Here is a 24119-nt window from a genome sequence, read left to right as displayed (position 1 = left end):
TATTGCAAAACACTTTTGCTGCTATTGAGGTGGGATATGGGTAAAATTAGTGACAGGTTTGGTGGTATGGATAGGTTTAAGGGTGGGTTAAGGTGTGACTTATATTTAAAAATATAAGTATAATGTAAAAACATGTATATACACAATAAGTGCATTGTACCAAATTATTGATTTAAATGTAAGTATATAATATAATTTGCTCAAAAAAAAAAAAAAGGAAAAGCAATTGCAATTTAAAGTAAAAAAAAAAAAACTCCCCCTATGTGTGTCAGTCCTCTGTCGTGTGTGTCATGTGTTCCCGCCTCTTGTTTCTATATTTGGTCATGTTCCTGTCCTTGTTAAGTGTGATTATCAGTTAATTCTTGTCCAGCTGTGTTTGTCTCATTATCTATGATTATCCTGTGTATTTTTAGTTCCTGTTTAGTTAGATTTTGTCTGGTCTACTCGTTACTTCCCGGTGTTCCTGTGTGTCCCAGCCTTGCCTTGCCTGTTTTGAGTTCATTAAAGACTGTATTTTAAGTTATCATTGACTCCTCGTTCCTCCCTGCTGTGTGCACCGTGACAATGGGTCCAATTCTCAACAGCAAAAAAAAAAAAAAACAATTACCAAAAGATGAATAAATGTGTGGAAATATACCTATCACAAGTTAACTGGCTAAAGAACAGGAAGCCTGTTTTGGTGAACAATACCAGTATTTGTGCAGGCATCAATGCATCATCCGTGGGAACTTGTGGCTGTTAGCGCCATCTCAGCCAAGCATAACATTTCCACAGCTGCTGTGGCCGCTCAGGATCCAGCGTTCATTCTTTCCCCTGCTGAATTTAGGGACATTACAGTGGCACACTACTTGCCTGTGCTCCACGGGATGGAAGAGGCCGAGTGCTTAGCCCACTTTAGTCCAAGTGTTACATCACTTACTGATGAATCCACCCATGTAATTTGAGCAAATCATTCTGTAATGCTGCCGAATGAGCGAGAGAGGAAAAACCCATGAAGTAGTTTAATGTGCTGATCAATTTCAGGCATGTACTTTTCAGCTACAAAAAGTTCTCACTGTAGAGTTGAATATCTCACATTCCATTTTTTTTTGTGACTGACTAACTGTACATTATACCTCACACAATGACTGCTACATTGTGCCAACTAAATTTTACATGTATCACTACAGTATCACTAGTATCACTTAATATGTTTTTCAGTATAAATCAGACTTTCAGCACACTTTACCATGCTTTTTTCTGCAGAATGTCATAGATTTCACCTCAAAATCAGCTTATAAAATGCCAAAGAAAGTCGATAGATTCCATCTGGGCGATGTGAATGCTCTAATGTGAAGTGTTATCACCTCTTATGTGTTATAATAATATTAAGAGGTGTAATATTATAACAACAAACACCTACCCATCACTCATTTCTCTAGAGTCCACAGCACACCAGCACTGTACTATTCTAACTCCACTGACAGAAAAGAAAGTATGATAACAAAGTTTGAAATGGCTTTAGTTTTCCCTGTGGCGAGTTCAAAATGTCGCTATAGTCAGTCATGCAAACTGCTGAAAGTGAGTTTGCACCCAGTTAACAGCTGTCAGTGCCTGTATGTCCTTGCATTTGTTTGGAGGCTGTAAACTCAATGTTATCATGGCCTAATGCTGACACCTGCTCTATTAAGTCCAACATAAGCAGGAAAGGTGTGTGTGTGTGTGTGTGTTTTGTGTAGTGGCAGTGTTATGTGAGATGCAGATGGATTGTGCCTCATTCTGTGATAAAGCACAGTTTTATCTCTGTCTGCTCCATAGATTTCAATAACATCACAGAGACAACTCTTTGTGCCCCACTTCCTCAATTTAGATCCTATCACCTTCACTGTAGAAAAACGTAAACTAGACTTCCCAGTGCACCATTTCTTTATCTCCCCTTTATATGCTTCTTCATTATACGTCCTCCCAGTTTTCCGCAGGTTCCACTGAGAATACTTCTATCAGCATCTCAAGAAAGACAATGAAATCATTTTTCACTGTCTCATTTGGAGCAGTCCTCTGGCATTTCCTCATCAGCTTTGAGATGTAAGAACGATTTAGGTCTTTCACTTGCTGTGGTCTGTAGTTGCTAAGCATTTATTTTGAGATAAAGTATTATCAGAGAAGCTGATGATGGAGAAATTGTAATGGTCCAACTCCACAGAGAAAATTCCCATATAGCACTGGGACAGCCTGTCCTTGACCAGCAGTGAGAGTGAAAAATGAGTGCAGTTTTACTGTGTGTGTATTTTATATTGCATCTTATGTTTTAAATGCATCCTGAACCAACATTTGTGGTCAGTACTTTTTTAAGGGATGTTAATACAAGGATTCATTAAATTGATCAAAAGTGACAGTAAAAACTTTTACATTATCAAAACATCTGTTCCAAATAAATTCTGTTTGCTTGCACTTTCTTTTCATTAAAGAATCCTAAAAAAGATATCACAGTTTCCACAAAAAATATTAAGCAGCACAACTGATTTCAACACTGATAATACGATTTAAAAAAAAAATTAAAACAGCATATTATGATCATGTGTCACAAAATTACATTTTAAAATAATAAATAAAAACAAATTGCAATAATATTTCAAAATATAATTTTTTTCTGCATTTTATATATTTTAAAATTCAAATCTTGTGGCCAAATTTATTATTATTATTATTTTTTTACATTTTTGCATTTTTTTAGACAGACAAACACTTTACAACCATGCAAATTAATTGCATTTAAAAAACCCTTGGCTCAAAAATCTGCAAAATTTTACCATCCTTAAATCTGTTCCTGCAGACTTTCCCAAATCGGTGCAGATTCCGTCTGGGCCTGTTTAACAGACATTTTATACAGGGAGCAGCAGCTCCTGGTTTCCACCCCCCTCAGGACAGCAGGGAGCACTTATGTAATGGTGACACATACACAGCACACACATGTGCACATACACAAATGTTTTCTCACATTAAAAAAACATGCCAATGTAGATCCACTACTCCACATCCTGTTTTACTTGCACAAACACAGAACGCTGGGGCGCACACCATTGACAGTAATGGAACAGCTTTGGCATCTAAACAAAGCAGGATTCAGCTGCTTAACACTGCACTCATTCCCCTTCTACAAGTCTGCAAAGTAGAGAAACAAAGTGGCAATGGAGCCTTAGTGTCTGAAATTCTCTCACTGCTGATCTGAGGCTCCACTTGTCCCTCTTTGGGTGTCTCAAATGAAGGCAATTGGACAGCAATGGCATAATCAAGTAGTTCACCATACCATGAAAAGAGCCAGATAGTCTAAACTATACGCACAAAGCTCCTCTGTAAGCAAAGACACTTTTGTGGGGCTGCTCTGTGGGTCGGTTGGGGCTGGGGTGAGGGTTGCAGACTGGTTCTTTGAATTGAAAGGGTGCTTAATTTAGCAACACAATGGCTTCGCTTCACAATGAGCAACTCTGGACTAGTCTACTTTGACTAAAACTGCTCACTGTCAAGTTGCTCTGCAGTGCCCGACTGAAGCAAACCCTACTGGGAAACCATCCATTTAAGAAAAGTATAATCCCATTTTGTGCCCATGTACAATCATAGGAATGGCAAGAATGTAGGCTACTGGTAAGAGTTCTCCAGAGGAGCTGAAGTAATTAAAGTGTGGCAGACTTTAGTGTTAGACTGCACTCATTATGTTTGAATTTCCTTTGAAGTCGCTTGATAGAGTAATTATGATCTTGCTCGGAAATGTATTGTACACTGCCATCTCGCATATAGATCGATTTGCCTCTTAAGTACCTCAATCTGCAGGGCATTAGTAAGATTTTCCATCTGGAAAATCTGTAATAAATTATAAATTAGTACAAGCATGATTCTGTTTATTCCTAGTACTTGTTTGACGAAAGTCGTGATGGCGTTCTTTGTTCTGGTTCATTATTGCAGCTTTTGTGAAATGGGCAATTGACCAGAAAATATGGCAGGCATTATAAAAGATGGCAAGGATTTTCATCCACAGGGATTTATGTAAGCTCTCTCCAACAAAATGACTAAAGATCCTGTCTTTATCAATCAGATCTGATTACAAACTGTTCACATTATTGCATGTCAAGAATTATGTTGGCCTCTTTGCTTGCTTTTTTTGTTGCTCTTTCATCTGTGGGTGGAATGATAGTTTCTAAGAAAACGCCTGGTTTACAAAGTGGTAAACAAACTAGTGTTCAGGCCATTTTGTGTCCAAAACATTTGTTTCCATCCACATAAGTCAGTCCTCCAAGTAGTATCATGAGCAGTACAAGAAGTAAATCATACATTATATGTTAATATGATAACATTATGATTCTGGACCAAAACTTCACAAGGCTATATTCCTAATGCACATGACACTTCTGTTATTGGTCGCTGCCATTTCACTTAGATTTTATATTGCACATAGAGTGGCGATTCAAAAATGTAGACATAAAACAAGGACATACTTAAAATTAAGTTACCACAAACCAAATGATGCTTACACTACCGATAGTCCACTTCAGACATTCTACTAACTATAAGTAACTTTGCAACTATACTGTATGTCAACTAACTCTCATTAAAGGGATAGTTCACCCCAAAATAAAACTTGTGTCATTAATTACTCACCCACATGTCATTCCAAACCCGTAAGACCTTTGTTCATCTTCTGAACACAAATTAAAGGGATACTCCACCCCAAAATGAAAATTTTGTCTAACCCCAAGTCGTTCCAAACCTGTAAAAGCTATAAAAGTAAAAATAAGATATTTTTGACGAAATCTGGAAGCTTTCTGACTCTGCATAGACAGCGACGCAACTACCACATTCAAGGCCCAGAAAAGTAGTAAGGACATTGTTAAAATAGTCCACCAGAATTTGCACCAAAATTTATGAGTTTGATCAGAAAAGATATATGGTAAATGTTTTGTCCCTTTTAAAGGTTGATTTTAAGCTTATTTTAATATACAATTTCCTATTCTGCCAATGCATCATTACATGGCTATTTTTTTGTGTTCTGTATAATACAATTTTATTTTACTTACTTGCAGTAAGAACCACTGAATTATTCTAAGCTACTTCGCAACTCCAAAAACTGTCTATCTTTATGCATCAAACTCTGAACCTGAGACTCTTTGAAAAGTTAAATGAAGCCGCAGGAAAGAAGGTAAACAGCTCATTATCTCTCGCTCTCCCTCTTTCTCTCTATCCATCTTTGTCTTGAATCTTGTACTGATGGAGCAATTGGCTGGAGAAATGAGATGCCCCGGCTGTCATGCCCTATTTGGAACAGGTCCACAGATTATATTTACACTTTTTGTTACTTTCTAAGGCTAAAGATGGATTGCAGAATAGTTTCTCAGAGATTCTGAGAAGGAAAATTAGATAGAAACACATTTCCAGCTGACAATATTAATGCCTCACACAATATCTGCTGAGGAGTTTGTCCTGTGATGTCCAGACAGTGTTGTGTCTGTAACATATTGAAAGGCTTGAAACTGATTTATATAATCTTTAATGTGCATATACAGTGGACAATTATCTCAAAGCACTTTGCAGCTGTATAATGTGTGTGACGCTTCTGGAGAGTCTACAGGGTATAATAATAATTCACACCAATGGTCATCCTATTTCAACAGGCAAAAGGCAACTTCAGTTATTATAAATTCACTTCCCGGTATAAAAATAGTCAGAGTACAAATAATTATTTCTTATGTTTACAGAGAAGTTCAGAATATTAACTCTAATTGTGTTAAATTCTTAAGTAAATTATTCTAGAGTTTTTAATGTGTGAAATCACTGTTTGACTTTGTAACTCATATTTAGCAAACAAGTCTTAATAACAGGACAATGCAACAATTAACAGAGCTTCAAACAGTTATTGGCCTAGTTTTGTCCAAACAGTTTTGGGGAAGTGATTAGTGGACAAAGAGATGAGCTGTGTATGAGAGGTTGTATACAGTACAAGGGTGTACAGTACGTGTGAGAATGTTTATGCTGCAGTGCGCGCCGCTGATTTAACAGGTTTTGAATTATGCAAATGAATCCCTTCAGGCTTGCTACGTTGCTCTGAAACTGAATGTCTAATTGAGCCCCATGACGTTTTAGTTTAATGAACTCATATGAACTAAGAGCCTTTATTTTTGTTTATGACAACCCTGGCTCTACACCAGAGCTGCAGTTGCACTTTATAAAACTGAAAATGGTAAATAAACTTTTTTCATATTTGGGTCAGTTATAAAAGTCAATCATCATTAACTTAAATTTGAATTAAAATTAATTTTAACTCATTTATATACTCTTATATAATAAATATATATTTTTAGATCATTTAAAAATGCAACAAATGAATATATTTTAAATATCTGAAAAGTTTTTATAGGTATGTGCAATTTATGTATGATCTGTACAGTATGTTGCAGTGTTGTTGAAAAAAAAAAAAAAAAAGTATAATTTAAGATCCTACACAGAGACACATAGAAAGGTCATTAGATCTGCTGTGTTCTTTCAGTTTTGGTTATGGTTTATTTAGAATTACTGCCTTCAGTCATGATTTCTTTAACAATAATTCTGGCTTTGAAGTCAGGCTATAAACAGTGAATGATGAGACATTTGTTGTCCTGCTGAGACCCCCGTTAAGCCCCCCCACAGCCTTTCTATGTGTATGTATATACTATATGTACAACATATAAACATTTTCATATAAAGTATATTTTTGATTAACAGACAGGGATGAGACATGCATGCTGATCAAAGTATTTCTCTAATGATGTGCTGTTAGATGTGACCTTTTGGAAATATGTAAAGGGTTTGGGAAAATTAAAAAAGTCTCTGGACAAGAACATGTTGTACCTTCATACCACTCCTTTGCTCTTTGTGCCTCAACCTTTGTGCTTATTTAGTTCTTCACCTTAAACAGTACTGAGTCATATTTCAAAGACTCTTCCAGGCCAGAGGACTGTATAATAGACTGTTAAAGAAATCAATAAACAATATGTGGGATTGTCAATATGGGTGGAGATGGTTGTATGTCTCGCTAAATAGGGAAGACCGGGGCTAGTCGTCACACTTTTTAGTTTTGTTTCTCAGGGTGGATTTGTTTATGAAAATCAAGACACATACCTTAAAGGGATAGCTCACCCCAAAATGAAAATTCTGTCATTATTTACTCACCCACATGTCGTTCCAAACCTGTATGAGTTCTGTTGAACACAAAAGAATATATTTTGAAGAATATATTGAAGAAAAAAAAAAAAAGGTGCAAAGCTGTCAATGGGGCAGTAACCTCAGGTACAAAAGCTAAAAGGTACATCTTTGTACTTTGTTTACCCCTAAATTAGTACCCTAAAGGTACATATTAGTACTTTTAAAGCACATATTAATACACACAATGTACGTATTAGTACCTTTTGAAAGGAACCCTGACAGTTTTGTAACTATTTTCTTTTTTATTGCTCTGAAAAAAATAACATAGGGGTAAGTTGTCACAATAGAACCAATTTCAGATTTACACAGTAAAACAATTATGAAGCATAAAACAATTAATTAAACAGCAAATTGTAACAAAAATATCAAACCATTTTGGGTAACAAATTCTGTAACTAATAACTGGACAAATTTATAAACTATATAATAGGCCTACTTATGTGACAACATCCCCAATAAGAAGGTAACATATTGCTTTATGTGAACTTAAACCCTTGTCAGAACCATAAAGCTCTAGAGATACAGCAATTCTGACAACTTCCCCCGTGTTCTCTAGGCCTACATTTTCCTTTTATCATGACTCTTGTTTTTATTAATACAAAATGTTCATAGTCGACATATTCTAGCGTCAGCATTAAAAGCGTCCAATAAACAGACTGCAGTGCCTGTTCGTACCAACAGTACACAGGCAGTGCAGAGTCTGTTTGTCGTGCGACGTTAATTACAATAGAGTTCAAGTTGCTTGCTGAACTTGAGCGCGTCGGCCGTCGCGAGCCCCCGCGCGTGGGCACTCTCCCTCAGCCGTGCAGTTTGTCGCTCCAGATCAGCGGTGCTCTCTGTCGCCAGCGGCGGTCCAGTGCGGAGCCGGAGCGAGGGGCAGCGCCACTCAGCAGCGGGATTCAAGGCAGTTTGCAGCAGTCGCTTCCAGGAGGATGGACGCAGAGATGTGTAGTGGCTGCGCGTATTAACCTTCAGCAACGGGAGTTTGTCCTACTTTAGAGGGGAGTAGAGAGAGAGAGAGAGAGAGAGAGACAGGGCGGCTCAGATCTGCGTGAACTTCACCAGCCTTTGGAAGCAGTGAAAATACCAGGACGCGTTCTTCAGAAGCGTTGATTCTTTATGGACGGTATTACTCAAGCGCTCTTCACGCAGTCAACGGTGAGTGACTGAAATCTGCTCTAAAACTTTAGTGCGAGTTTGAGCCAACATGCTTTATGTTTTTTTTTTGATGTTTTGTTCATGGAAAGTCATTTTAACATGCAGTGCTTACAAATAACTAGCTTTTTTGTTACTGTAGTATTTTTATTTACTAAGCTAGTAATTAGTCTTTTTTAGACTCACAAACTATTCACTAGATGCTGGAATTTATTCATTAGATTAGTTAAACGTGTATTTTCATTAGTCAATGGTAGCCACTTGTTCCTTTCTTATTAGTCACTATCCCAACAGTGACAAGAGACTGTTGCGTTACTGGTGACAGATTACAGTTTTTGACATAGAATTGTAATTTTGTCACTAGCACCTTCTCCAGTTTTAAAATGATAACTATGAGAGATACATGTATCTTTCATTGTTTACTGGTAACATTTTTTTTTAGCATCAGTTGTTACTATTAAATAGCATCGCATTACAATTTAATGTGTAAAATGTGTTAAAAATCGTACTTGTAAGATTAAAAGTTAAATTTTATTATTTTAATTTCCTGACTTCATGTGTAAAATGTTGTGTTCCAACAACATTTGTACTAGTGACACTGTAATTTGAATGTAAAGTTCATCTTAGTTTCTTCTTCATTTGTGCTTATGTACGTTGTTTTTGCTGTTCTTTGACTGTGAGAGTGAAGTGACTGAGTGCTTTATCTTACAAAGGTCATAATTATGTTGAATGTAGGCAGACACCAATTTATCCTAGCAAAAGTAATTATGGCATCCCAGTGTCTTTTTTAATTACAGCATATGGAGACACATTGTCTGAATAGTCTTTGTATTCATTCTCTGTGTGTATTTAACACATTCTCACAAATCCCCGTAGTTCATTCTCAGTAGGTACAGATCTCACCTTTGACTAGTGTTATGTACTGTATGATAATTGTGACTTGTTAATTACCCTTAATGATGTTAACTGAGGATGAATGCAGTGTGTGTGTGTGTGTGTGTGTTTCACAAAACAGTTTGCTTTCAAAGGTTTCGTTGGGGTTAAGGGTCTTTATCTGTCAAATTTTACACCTCCACCCCCACTTCAACCCACACCCTTCCCCCAAAAAGAAGTCTGTTTACTAGATTTATATGCAAATACTGGAGTTATTTGGGAATTCCTGTTATTCTCAGTTAGATTTGATTCTCAGTAATATTCTAGATATGTTTTGTGTGATTCACCCACTTGTGTTACTTAAACAGCTGTTGCAGCATTTGTTTTATGTGCTATATGACAAGAGTTATGGTACATGTTGTGTTAATTGTAAGACAGTGTTTTTAGTAACTGTCAAATTGTAAATCAGTTAACTATTCTCTATTGCATTGGAACAACTTAAAAGTGAAGAAAAAGACATTAAACTCCCAATCATTTGAATGTAACGCTTCAAGCGTTTGTCATGCTGGAAGACACTGCAGTGCTTAAACAAAATACAAGAAGAACATCAGTCAAGTTTTCCCTTCTCCTCTTTAAAAGAATCAGGCTTAACTTTGACCAACTTATCTGTCGTGCTCACCACACTCAGCAAAACAGTTCTGTTTCATCTGTCAACATAGAGTAAGATCTTATGAACTGAAAACACAAACTCCCTTATCACCAGACTCTAGAAACCCACTTGTGGTTCCCATCAGTGGAAGATGAAATATTAGACTAGATACGATTCTGCTGTTATAAAGACATTCTTCACACTGTCAGAAACACCCCCCTCTGGAATTCCAGTCTTATTATGAGATATATTTAGCAGTATGTTTATTTGTATTTTTGAGGGCTTTAAAAGCTACAATATGTGAAACAGGATATGCAGCACTCATGCACCACTATTACTTGTACTTGGAGCCATCTTTAAAATTTGGAGGCTCCAGTGGCTACATACTGACATTCTGATTTCTGGCATTGCACATGGTCCGCCATACCCAGCTGCTTTCAGGCATCCCATTGGAAGTATTTAGGATGGAAGTGGGTGGGTGAAGGTAATATTTCATATTTTATATATACTCTCTATGCCTTGTGTTTATATGAAAATGCATGCTGGTTGTTTCAATCAGTCTCTGTACAGGAAACCGTTTATTGATTGTGTTTATCATCTTACAGTTGATATACTGCATAACAATATGAATGAGAATTGACAAACTATCCTGGCAGGATTTCAATTTCAAGGCCTTGAGTCTATTGAAGTATAGAACATATTACGTTGGGAGTCGATTTAAAAGTTATTTTTGGAGATTTTCCAAAGAGAAGGATAAAATGTATAAATATAAATGATTAATATTTGAGATTTCCTTAATCCCTCTGCAAAAATTGTTTTCCTCCCGAAAGAAAACAGTTTTGCACGCTGTTTATTCCTGGACTTGCATTGCACATAGTTTTATAATTTCACAAGTGCAGGCAGTTTAATATCAACGGACTGCTTTTATGAGTCAAGCCGAAGAGAATCACTCACATGAGCTGTCAGTGTGTTTATAGCATTAAGAGAGGCAAGTCAATGTGCAGGAAGGCTGGTCACACTATGAAAGCCCAGCTGTTTCTAACAGTGTGTGGGAAATGGGAATCAGGGGTAAGTGCTCAATGATCACTAGGTCATGTGACATACATTCCATGTAGCTCATATAACTTTTAACCAACTGCAGTGACAGCCTTACCGAACCAGGCATGTGAAGGTCTTTAGTGTCTGATTGACAAATATAGAGACTGATAAAATGAACAAAGCGTCTGTTTCAGAATGAATTTGGCATCTGCTGCATGAATGAAGATAGAGTTTGTAATTTCAGAGGGTGTTGGATGGCTTTTGGCAGGCATTGCTTTGTAAACTTGCCTGGGATTTTTGTCTTGATTGGAAGTGCACGTCAATATACCGACATTCTAGGGCACCAAATTTACGAGGTTATCTCCGATATGGTCGGTGTGGGAAAAATTCAGCGCTGGCACAGAGAATACCGTAAATCTTTGATTTAGTTGCTGGAGTGGCTCTAACGTAGCCATTTATTAAATTCGCCAAGACTTTGCTGTCTGAATTTTGAAAGAATAATGGTATTTTTACGTGATTGGAGTCCTGACAGTAGATCTAGTGTTCTTGAGGTTGATTTGCTGAGATATGCATATGTGTCTATTTGTGGCTCTGTGTGTGTATGGAAGCAGCTGATCTGTATCATGTTGGGGGAGGAGCCACCCATTAATATTCCTGAGAGAAAATCAATGTGCGCCACACTATTTTCTTGGTTTCATCTTTCACTTTCTGCTAATATATCACATGGATTAAGTTTATTGATGGATTTACAAATTGGAACAGTACAATCTGCATTGCTCGGCTCGATTATAGGCCTCTCTGTGGCTGTCGATTGGACCCCTCAATCTCAATCTTTCACAAAGCACTGGGTAATTTTAGTTCAGGCAGAATTGCACAGAATAAATGAATTAAACGCAGCGCTTGAATGTTGTGATAATGAGAACCGCGAAGAGCCATTATTCTGCTAAATCCATATAGTCAAGATGTCAGTGTAATGCTGACTGCTGTGATGTTAAGGACAAGCAAACCCAAGCCTCACTATACTGACCTCAGAGAGTGAAGTCAGCACTCTGATAGTGATAGGCTGTAAGCTCCTCCCACAAAGATGACCATCCATTTCCTGTAGAGGTCTTCGGAGCAGCGTTACTCCCAGTGATGTGTACTACGATGTTTGTTGTGTGCTTTGTCCATTTGCATGATGAGAGAATTAGGGATTCACTAGAGGGTATTGTCCAAAATGTATATCTTGGTAACAATAATTAGCCAATGTTTTACTAAGTGTTTTTTTTGTTTTTTTTGAGTGTACCTTGTCTGGTCATGGATAGCTGATTCTCAAAGCTTCTCAGACTCTGTGTGGTGATCAGTTCACAGGAGTGACAGAAATTGACTTTTTCATTAAGGGGTGATATTTCCTATCTTAAATAGATTTCCTGGAGCATTTTTCTAAACTTAGTACATGTCTTTCTTTATGTCAAATTCTTACATTTAATAAATAAATTCATTTATCAACAAAATCCATTTTTGCACTGGAGAAGTGACACCGAAGCTGAATCTGAAGCAGCATTTAGATTGATTTACACATGCATTTAGATGTATTTAGACTGAAAATACAATAAAATAATGTGATTAATGTTTAAAAAAATAATATTTGTTGAAATACAATTTAAAAAAAGGAAATTGTCATAATGTCAGGTTCCATTTTGTCAAAACCACAATTACGATATTATCATAGACGATAAATATTGAACACCCGAGGGATGCGATGCAATTCTAGGGCCAATAATGATCCAATAATCATCTTCAGTGGAACATAAATGAACTAAGAATTGTACTTTCTGTGTTTCAACTGTTTCAATTTGAATGTCTACATATAATCTATAAAGAGGCTTATTTACATAGAAAGGATATACAGAAAGGACAACGAGTCTCATTGTGTGTACGCACTTTTTGTGCATAAAATCTATTTGTGTGTGAAATTTATGAATTTGTTCATGAAATCTATGAACATTTTCACAAACAAATCATGAGAACCAAATGTCATACTAAAATTTATTCAAAATTTACAAAAAATATACAAACAAGTGAAACCAGAAAACTCACACACCGTGAAGATGAACATAAGATGGTTTATATGTGTTTTATGCAAATGATTAACCGTAGGCACTTGGTCGCTCATTTAGAATATTCCAGATTCATTAACTTTAGAATGAGTTGTGCATATGCATTTGTTCTGAATTATGCAAAACATTTTCCTGTGCATATAAATTATTAGTGAATGAGACCCAATTAACGGCTGTTATTAGTGAACAAGACAAATTAATGGCTGTAATTTCATTATCAACATTAATTATTATAAAAAATGTTCCCTGTTATCAAAGAATAATATTTTGGCTGCTGATATATCGTGAGGGAAGCGCACTCTGAACTAGCCCATGCAGCGTCTCATGCTTGGCCTGCTTTCCATTAGCCAGGAATCTGCACACCCCCACACTGAGAAAGAAACATTATGAAAACACTGTCCTTTTTGTACGTCCCCTGATTTATGATCTTTGGCCTGCGAGAGATGTAAAGCACGCAGCACTTTCTCTCCATCTCTGTCTGCAAGCTGATGCAACGCAGGGGGCCTCGGCTCACAACTGTTTCCACTGCACAGTGCGTCCCATGGTGATGTGAGTTATGATAGGAGACAAGCCGCTCGCTCTGCCTGAGGCTCGCTCTGACACTCACCTCTTTCTGCTGTGCTCTTGTCCAGTGCATCTCCCACTGACTACAAACAAGCAAACCGTGCAACATGCCAGAGTTTCCTGCTTTACAACTGCTGACCTTGCCTGCGTTTTAACCTCTGATCTGTAATTAAGTGTGTAAACATTAGTTCAAGAGCGGAAGATGGTAGAGGAATGCCAAGTTTGCAGTCTGTTTTAGGAGAATCAGATTTATGCTTTGAGTCACTGAAGCCGTTTAAACAGTATGTCATCACCATTTATACAGAGCGGCCCTTTAATGCCTCTCTTGTATGTGTGTGGTCAACACCCACATCCAGTCTACAGACCTCGCACAAGACCAATCCAACAGGGGAGGGATGAGGTTTAAATGTACATAATTGTCAGCATTTTAGTTCTCATTTGTAGTCACAATTGATCCACAGTTGTTATCACATTAAATTTATGTTAGTCACATGTGTTTTGTAGGTAGTTTCTCTGTCTCTGTAATACTTTTGCTTAATAGAGTTGATTAATAAAACTGCAGAAAAACTGATTTGATGGGTGAATCAGTAATGATGCAAATTTTTGTGTTCTCTATAATATTCTCTCTTTAATGTGTTTAAAAAATAAATTAAAAGTGATTTCAGTATATCCATGTGATCCTAGATTGAGACATGTTTTAATAAACAATATTTATAAACATAATTTGAATAAATAAATGAATTATTAATTAAATTATATAAATATAGAAGAAATTAGATGAAAATATAATTCTATATTTATTCTATTCTGTTAATTTATTCTATATTTATTTGTTTATTTATTTGTCTTCAGTGTTTTTTTCTTTGTTTGTTATCTATAGATCAGAGTCTTTTAATTTTTCTTAAAAAGCTATTGTTTTAGCCATTGTCGTAAATTGTTTTGAATATAGTATAAAACTTATTCAATAAAGGCTCTGGTTACACTTTAGTTTGGGAACCAGTTCTCACTAACTGACATTTCCCCCTATAAACACCTAATTTATTAATAGTTAGGTAGTTGTTAATTTTAGGTCTAGGATCAAGGGATCTAAAATATGGTCATGCAGAATAAGGAATTAATATGTACTTTATAAGTACTAATAACCAGCCAAAATACTAGTAATTTTCATGCTAATAGTGGTAACTGCTCCTTAAACTAAAGTGTTACCAAGGCTCTTTTTCATAAAAACCCATGTGCAAATTGGCTCTTCTGAACATGAAGTTCACATAAAGTTCATGAGATGCCGTAAAGGAGAAACACCATGTAGACAGCAATTCAATTATAGAGCTGATGAAATCCTATATTGACGTCCCCTTTGAAGGTTTTAACTGGCTATGTAAGATAATCCAGAAATCAATCTTTAGTGGAATTTGTTGCTTGTATAATTGATGGCTGCATGAGAACCTCCGGTTAAAAGATTGCAGATCTATAGTTTGAAATTCTGCATCTCCGTCTTTGACGTGGCGGGCTGCGTAAACCAAAGGGCTTATGCTCAGTCCAGTCATGCTGAAACATGACGGCAGTCTCTTAGGCATGTCTAAAGAGCCGTGTAGGCTTAGACTGCCCCGTCTTGTGAGGGGATTACCATCCACAGAGCCTAGCACAGCAATTTAAACAGCTCTCATTTTGTGACCTTAAACACCCCCATCCCACATGCAGACCATCAGACAGACTTATTAGCGGTCTAAAATATAGAGACCTGAGTCTGGAAGTCGCAGCTTTGTAGCGCACCGTGAAACTATGGCATGTGTTCACATGCTTAATCTCCAAAAGCTTGGAGTGACTGGAGCAAGGTTGTTGACCTCTCTCAATGGCCTTGTTAACCTCTCTGCTGTTCCCATGTTGAGAGGCATCTGTGAAGGTGATGAAATGAGGTCAGAGTGTCAAGAGATGGTCCAGAAGACACAATACTATTTCAGTGCTGTCCATTATGACGGTGAGCGGGTAGCATCCATAACAGACCAGTATTCAGCCTGGAATGTGTTGACCAAAAGAGCAAGCGTTTGGCAGGATGGCAGTGTTTAAGAGCAGAACTGAATGCCGAGAGCCCACTAAATGAAGTACACATTTTTCTGACATTCCATTGGCTTGCACTGAGGCATTGTGTGTAGATATAAAGACTTATCTGGGAAGTACTAAATTGGCACACAAACAAAGCCTGAATCCCCAGACATCTTGATTTGCTCGTTCTTCCATTTTTTAAGTGGAATTAGAGTATATCAGATTCTGCAGGCTGACATATGAATCTGGATGGAGCTGTACATGGAGCTGCTCAACTAACTAAACTCATTTTCAGTGATGATTTTTTTTTCAGCCAAACTGATTAATCGGCCAAAATTTGGCCTTTTATAATGGCTTGGCTGGTTAACAGAAGCATTAGCTCCAATCCCCTTCTCTGTATTTCTCCTCTGCTCTAATTTATTTCCTAATCTAGTTTTCTAATAAACCTGACATTGACACTATGAATATTGTTGGTAAGTACATGATGATGCTTGCAATAGATTGCTGCAATAAAACAGAAATTAAAAATTAGTTCGTGTTTTTTTTTTTTTTTTCATCTTCCCAAAAACAATGGCTTTTTTGAAAGAGTTTTGGTTAAATTCCTGAAATAAGATCTGTAGTTGACACAAGCTCCAAAAATTAATGTTCAACATGTTAAAAAAATCATGTTAAACAGGCAAACTCATCTACTTATTAGTGAGTTTCTTGCAAACTATTCTAACTCAGATTTTCCACCTTGTAGATTTTATTTAAAGATTGAAAAAGTTGTTAGAAGCTTAGGGACAGAAGTCATGCGAATGTTCTGTAGTTCTTTAAGCCTATTTAGCTTTATGCTTTTGTGCTTCATTTACGCTTTGAAATTCATTAAATTGTTCATTTGTGAAGATTATCATGATGAATAAAACCTTTGTTGGTCACAGAACTTATTTTCTGCATTTATCAAAAAGTCAATGGAAGAATCCTATTGGCTTTTTGTTGAGGAAACCGGGGTGATGCTAACTTAAAGTTTGGCCTACAGGTTGGTAACATCCAGGTTGGACTACAAAAATAAATCATCCTTGCAGCACTCTGTACACACCTTTCCATGCTTCTTTGAACTCTTAAGTTCTAAAAAAAATAGCACATTCAGGACATTGTGGTTCATAGGAACCATTTTCCAAAGGTAAAGGTTCCTGAACAGTTTCTCATAGCCGGTGAAATCATATGAACTTTAACAGCATCAAGATATAAAGAACTTATGTGTATGTGTGTTTGTGAAAGTTTGCACTTAGTGTAATTGTGGGAAGTGTGGTTACTGTGAGCTCCATTTGGATAGAGTTTAGTGAATGACTCTGCCAGATCGCCCGTGGTGCTGTTCCCTCTTCAGCCCACTCCATCAGCTGACTCTCATCCACTCTCCCTCTCTCTCATGTCTTTTCCCATTCCAAAATGAAAAGAAAATAGGGGTGTACCAGAAATTGCCTGTATGAATGTTACCGCTGTGCAGATTATTCACATTTTACCATAATTGCAGACAGTTGGAAAATGAAGAGATATAGTTGCTTTTTCTCTCTCTGTGGTGTGGTGTCCACCCTCTGGTTCTCTCTCCTCCACCCCTTCTCTGGAGCCAGGAGATGAGGAACGGTCTCTTTGGCTGCTGTTGTTTTCGCAGCTCCGCCTGTGAGCTCTGGGGTTCGGTTCAAGCCCCACAGTAATTTTATTACCCCTCTCCTCAACAACACAAACACTAAACCTCTACTCCCACCCCATAAATCTGATTTATGTCACTACAGCCACCTTGTCCAAAAACCTCCCTGACATTTCCAGGAGACTTTCTGAATCACAGCATTCACGGCTGAGACGAGCTGTCATATAAAGCTGTGATGGGAGCAGACATATTTCCACTGAATACTTTTTGATTTAAATGCATGGTTGACTCATTCCGTTTGAGCGCTCTGTCTTCTTAACTTATTTTTAGGGACAGGTCTGATGTTGCTGCTCTGTTAATGGAAGAATTAGTAATGTGTGTGTATTTGTTTGAGCCAAACAGTCTCTCATTTTTTACTCAAATCCACAAGAAAACATATATCGGAGGAGTAATATCAAGCAGTTCATTGACCAAGAATTATAATTAGTTTGTTTCTATTATTTAACAAAACTTACAGTACCATTCAACATTTGGGCTCAGTAGAAATTTTTTAATGTTTTTAAAATCTCTTATTCTTACCGAGGCTGCCTTTTTTAATCAAAAATACAGTATACCAGTAATATTGTGAAATATTATTACAATTTAAAGTTTATATATACAGTCATGGCCAAAAATATCAGCACCCTTGGTAAATATGATTAAAGAAGGCTGTGAAAATTAATCTGCATTGTTAATCCTTTTGATCCTTCATTGAATATCACAAACAATTCACAAAAATCTAACCTTTCATTGGATGATAAGAATTTAAAATGGGGGGAAATATCATTATGAAATAAATGTTTTTCTCTAATACACATTGGCCACAATTAACGGCACCCTTTTATTCAATACTTTTTGAAACCAATTCAGCAGCTCTAAATTTTCTCCTATAATGCCTGATGAGGTTAAAGAACACCTGACAAGAGATCAGAGACCATTCCTTCATCCAGAATCACTCCAGACCCTTTAGATTCACAGCTCCATGTTTGTGCTTCTTCTCTTCAGTTCACCACTCATTTTCTATAGGGTTCAGGTCAGAGGACTGGAAGCAGAAGCTTGGTTTTGTGCTCAGTGACCCATTTTTGTGTTGTTTTTGAGGTTTGTGTTTGGATTATTGTGCGGTTGGAAGATCCAAACATGGCCCATTATAAGATTTCTAACAGAGTCAGTCACTTATTGAGTTTTTATCTGTTAGTATTTGATAGAATCCATGATGCCGTGTGTCTAAACAAGATGCCCAGGACCTCCAGCAGAAATATAGGCCCACAACATCAAAAATACAGCAGTATATTTCATTGTACACATGGGGTACTTTTTATCTCTGTGTTGACCAAACCCATCTTGAGTGTTTGCTGCTAAAAAGCTCATTTTTTTGTTTCATCTGACCATAGAAGCCAGTGCCATTTGAAGTTCCAGTCGTGTCTGATAACTGAATATGCTGGAGTTTGTTTTTGGATGAGCGAGGAGAATTTTTCTTGAAACCCTCCCGAACAACATGTGGTGATGTAGGTTCTGTTTGACAATATTTTTTAAAGGTTTTCTGACCCCGAGACTCAACTGTTTTCTCCAGCTGTGGTCCTTGGAGAGTCTTTAGCCACTCAAACTCTCCTCCTCACCGTGCATTAGGATGATATAGACACACGTCCTCTTCCAGGCAGATTCGTAACATTTTATGTTGATTGGAAATTCTTAATTATTGTCCTGATGGTGGAAATGGGAATTTTCACTGCTCTAGCTCTTTTCTTAAAGCCACTTCACTAATTTGTGAAGCTCAATTATCTTTTGCTGCACATCAGAAATATATTCTTTGGTTTTTCTCATTGTGATGGATGATTAAGGGAATTTGCGCTTTGTTTTCCCTCCTATTTATATTTCTGTGAAACAGGAAGCAATGGCTGGATAATTTCATGTTCATAATCACCCTGGAGTGCTCAAAATTGTGAATATGAATGGGAATATACTTCAGAGATATTTTACTCATAAGAATTTTTAGGGGTGCCAATAATTGTGTCCAACGTGTATTAGAGAAAAACATTTATTTCATAATGATATTTCCCCCATTTTAAATTCTTATTATCCAATGAAAGGTTCGATTTTTGTGAATTTTTTTAAATAAAAGGTCAAAAGGATTAACAATGCAGATTAATTTTCACAGCCGCCTTTGTTCATATTTACCAAGGGTGCTGATATTTTTCGCCATGACATATATATATATATATATATATGTAATTTATTCCTGTGATGGCATGACTGAATTTTCAGCATCATTACTCCAGTCTTCAGTGTCACATGAACCTTCAGAAATCATTTTAATATGCTGATTTGCTGCTCAAGAAACCGTTGTTATTATTGTTGTATTGTTATTATATTTTAAAAACCAGTTGTGCTGTTAAGTATATTTTGTAAAAACCATGATATATTTTTCTGAATTCATTGAGAGTTCAATAGAACATAGTTTAATTGAAATTGAATTTTTTTGTAACATTATAAATGTCTTTACTGTCACTTCTGATTAATTTACACTGTCCTTGCTGAATAAAAGTAACAATGTATCTACTATTTTAAAACAGCACTCTGTAAGCTATATTATCTGACTAAGACAATTGTAGTAAATACAGCTGTAAGCCTTATTTCACATTCAACAGCATTTTGTGAGACTGTTCTGCACATATCATTTGTCCTTAGAGAGCAGTAATGGATTTCCTGTGGTCCGCATAGAAAGAAATAGTAGTCTACCTTAATAAAAAGGCACAGATGGATAACATACATAAATATTTTGAGACATTTAATTTTCTCAACGCTGAGCTAAAACTTTAGTGTTGCACTGCAACTATTTATCAATGTCTTGATCACATTGTGCAGATAACTGCAAGGCTTTTTCTTTCTCACTTTGGTAGCGACGCCTAATAAACAAAAAGCCACAAAAGTTGAGATAATACTTGTTCATCATATAAATCTATCACGTTTTTAGTCTTGGAATAAACCATTATATTCATGTGGATTTCTTTTAGGATGACTATGAACTTTTCAAAGTGGCAAAGTTTTAGTGTAATGGACTAAAACGTGGACCGAAATCTCTCAGGTTTCAATAAAAATATTGTTGGGTTTGTGTTTTGAAGAACGAAAGTCTTATGGAATTGGAATGACATGAGAATGAGTAAATGATGAACTAACCCAAACCTTCTGTTGATGACCTTATCAGTATTCGTTGCGAAATGAGTTTTTAGAACCTAATCATAATCAAAGGGATAATTTGTTTGACCTTTGTCATGTTGTATGACCTCCTCTTCATGTAGGTCAGATGCCTAAAGCAGGACTCTGTCCTGAATGTGTGAACTTTAACCAGTTTGAAGCTCTCGGAGGAGAGTATGAGAAAACGAGTCGGGTTTAATTGAGCCTCACACGCTTGTCATTGAGGCAGCAGCACGGAGAGGTGAACAAAACCAGGACGGCACATCTGGGAGACCAGCCAGCGGGAGTGTGGTTGGTCTTCACCGGCCACTACAGGACACTATGTGTACTGCTGCCAAATAAGTGCAGAATACTGAAGTTGTGTGTCAGTATTGATTTGAGAGGGCTTCAGTTTATTTGGTGACTCAGCGTTTCCCTACAGAACCAAAGTGCATACAGGATTTGGATCTCAATATCACAGTACTGAGATCAGCTCATTTGCTTGGCATTTTAATCTCATGAAAGGTGTATTCTGATTCCTCATGATTTATGTGAAAAATAAGACTCATTTTTGTCACAAATTTGAGGGAAAATATTGAAGCAGTTTTATTTGGCTATAAAATATTAGACATTAACATTTTATCTGTATTAATCACACTGTTTTAAATGCAGTTTCCGAGAAGCAGTAATTTGAGATGGATAGAAGCTGTCCTGACTCTTTTAATGGTGAAGCCGTTTCTTCTGTTTTTGTGCTGCATAGCAAAAAGGATTAGAGTCAGTTACGTAACTCCCCCCAGAGCCTCTCCTCACGCATGGCCGTCTGGAGCAGAATATCTAAATAATGATTTTGGGGTTTATTTATGCTTAATTTACACAGTCCCTTTTGTTTATTAATGCATCTGCCTTCTTTTCATGTTTGATGAGCTAAAATGAGAGAGGGGAGAAGAAAAAGAGGTAGTGATGGGGTATTTATAGAGTATCCTGCTGTGCTGGCAGGTCTGTCTCAGTGAAGCATTGCGTCCTGTCAGACCCCATCAGATCTCCATATGGACTCTAGCTCTCTCACATACAATACACACCGAGCACTACAACTACATCACTCCAGCATTTTTAGTCACAAACATCTTGACTTATTTTGTTTTTAAGATGATAAAACTGTATCCAGCTGTAAGACATAAGTGTAAACTGTATCCAAAAATGTCAAAATAGTAAATGGACATCAAACATTCAGCATGTAATAATGAACAATAAAATTTACAAATATTTTAAATTGTTTATTGGTAACATTTTAGATTAGGGAACACATATTCACTATAAGAGTTTTCCCTCAATAAACTCCTAATTTGCTACTTAAGGTAGTTAAGTTTAGATATTGGATAGGATTATGGATATAGAATATGGTTATGTGCTTTATAAGTACGAATAAACCAATATGTTAATAATAGGCATGCTAATAAGCAACTAGTTAATAATGAGAATTGGAAGTGTTACCGATTTAATCATTTATTGTATATTTTTATGTATACTTTTTTTTAAATTAATTCATGATCCTAATATGTATTTTGCATCTCTTTAATTATTATTATAGTATTGTTTTGATTATTATAGTATATATTTTAAATGAGCTTTTATCTAAAAAATAGCTTTCATTTTTTTATAGTTTAAATTTTTGGTTATTTTGCTGTGTGATTGTCATTTTTGTTAGTTTTTAATTTTTGGTATTTATAACTTATTTTTATTTAAGTTTTAGTCATTTTAGCACTTTTTAATTCTAAGTTTTATTTTATTTTTCAGCTTTATTTAAATGAACAAAAATGGTTTTATTCAACAATACCAATAACAATATTGTTCTCAAGTTGGATTTTTATGGGAAAACAAGGCATTTTGCTTGGTCATGTGTACAGTATGCACTGAATATTTTAGGGTAATTTTGAAAGAAAAAAGCCTTATACAAAAAAAAAAGAATAATCAAAATTTAATAATTGTAATTAAGAGTTATAAATAGTGTTGATAGCTGCATGAAAATATTATTTGAATATAAATATTGCTTTCTGCATACTGTGTCTTAAATACAGTAGTGTGAATAATTAAAAATGATTTAATATTTAATGTGATATGACATGCAAAACACTCCCTGAACACTCTTTCAGACTTCATACTGATACTTATATGGCTTGAAACAGCATCAGAATATAAATCTACAAAAATGGAAATACAAACAAATGTTGTTGCCTTATATTCATACACACATACAAAGGCTTCCTTATTTAATATAGTAAGCTCCCTTGTTTTATGAATGCGGATAAAAACACAAAACAAAAGCTCTTTATCACTAACTCATTATCCTATAAAAGCGCTAAATATGCAGCCTTGCATATCCTGAGGGAATCCATGATCCCGGAGGGAAAAGATAGCAATATATGCTCCTCGGCCCATCTATTTCTCCTTGTCTTCCTCTTTCTCACCACTTTTTAAGTTTTTTGTTGAGTTCAACTAAGTGCTCCAAAGAGTCATTTTTGTTGCTTCACCTGTGCATTCACTTCATTTCTGTTGTATCATGCAGTTTTTTTCTTAAGATCGCCTCATGTGAAAGTCATGAGGTCATGACTATTTTGGATGGCTGCACATCGTTGCATATGTTATACATATATGTCAGACCCTGTGTTTGACAGCAGTAACGCAGCAGTGTCACCATAGCTTTGATCTCGCAGAGCTCCCCATCTGTTACACAGATTATGCACTGAGAGAGACAAAGCTGACATCAATGTTTCATGCATTCAACTGAGCTTCACAATGCATCCTGTATCTCTCTGAAGTTTCATCAGCGGTGCTCCTACATGGACTGCTGTCCTCTAATGCTTACTAGAGCAGTCTGTTTTAACCTTTGGCCTTTGAGTGGCTCACTCTCTCAAACACACATACAGAAACACGCACGTTTTCCTCTCGCCCTGCTCTGTCAGGGAAACCGAAGGCCTCCCTTAGGGCACTCAGGCAGATGACTTCATTGGCCTTGTTTGTTTTCTGCCCTTGGGGCTGGAGGAGAGGAGAGAGAGAACGCCAGCTCATCCTGACACTCCAGCACAGGAAACAGTCTAGTCCGGGCTGGAAACAGACGCTGAAAGAGCCCTTTGGAAGCGGCATTCCTCTGCTGTCTGCCTTTACAAACATCTGGTTTCATGTGTGTAAACTACCATCATCCTCTGTGCCATCATAACACTGGTAGTGTAGATACCTCCTTTATGTGACAGTTTTTGAATAAGCTAAAAAATGTTGACAAATAAGGCCCATTCACACCACAAAAAAAATGTACTGTGAAATGAAATGAATATAAAAGTCTGTTGACACCAAGAATGAAGCGAAAAAGTAATTTGCATGCTTTAATGCAGGGCTAGTCAACTGGCGGCCCGCCAATCATCTTCATCCGGCCCGAGGGAGAAGTACGCGCAGGTCGCACATATGCCTTGAATTCTTGTCTACAAGTTGGCAACACTGGCCCGGGCCATCCGAAAAAGAAAAGAAAGAGACGTAACAACAACAATCTACAGAGACCGCAACATCAATAGACGGCAGCGTTGACAAGCATTTATGAGGGAGATATAAGATATCCACAACTCTAGTTTAACCGAGTATAAAGACAGTGTCATCGGACATAACT

General features: G+C 36.7%; 1 protein-coding gene across 1 annotated transcript in view; it reads left to right on the top strand.

Moving 5' to 3' along the window:
- Positions 1 to 7744: 7744 nt before the first annotated feature.
- Positions 7745 to 24119, top strand: part of lzts2a (leucine zipper, putative tumor suppressor 2a) — a 65650-nt gene continuing 49275 nt past the window's right edge. Inside the window, exon 1 of the mRNA XM_058795892.1 lies at positions 7745 to 8367. The gene's annotated coding sequence lies outside the window, so the exon portion shown is untranslated. The remainder of the gene's footprint in view (positions 8368 to 24119) is intronic.

Source organism: Onychostoma macrolepis, chromosome 13 (assembly GCF_012432095.1).
Source record: "Onychostoma macrolepis isolate SWU-2019 chromosome 13, ASM1243209v1, whole genome shotgun sequence".
Taxonomy (NCBI): Eukaryota; Metazoa; Chordata; class Actinopteri; order Cypriniformes; family Cyprinidae; genus Onychostoma; species Onychostoma macrolepis.
The sequence above is the reverse complement of the archived record's forward strand: the minus strand, read 5'-3'. Positions and strand labels throughout refer to the sequence as shown.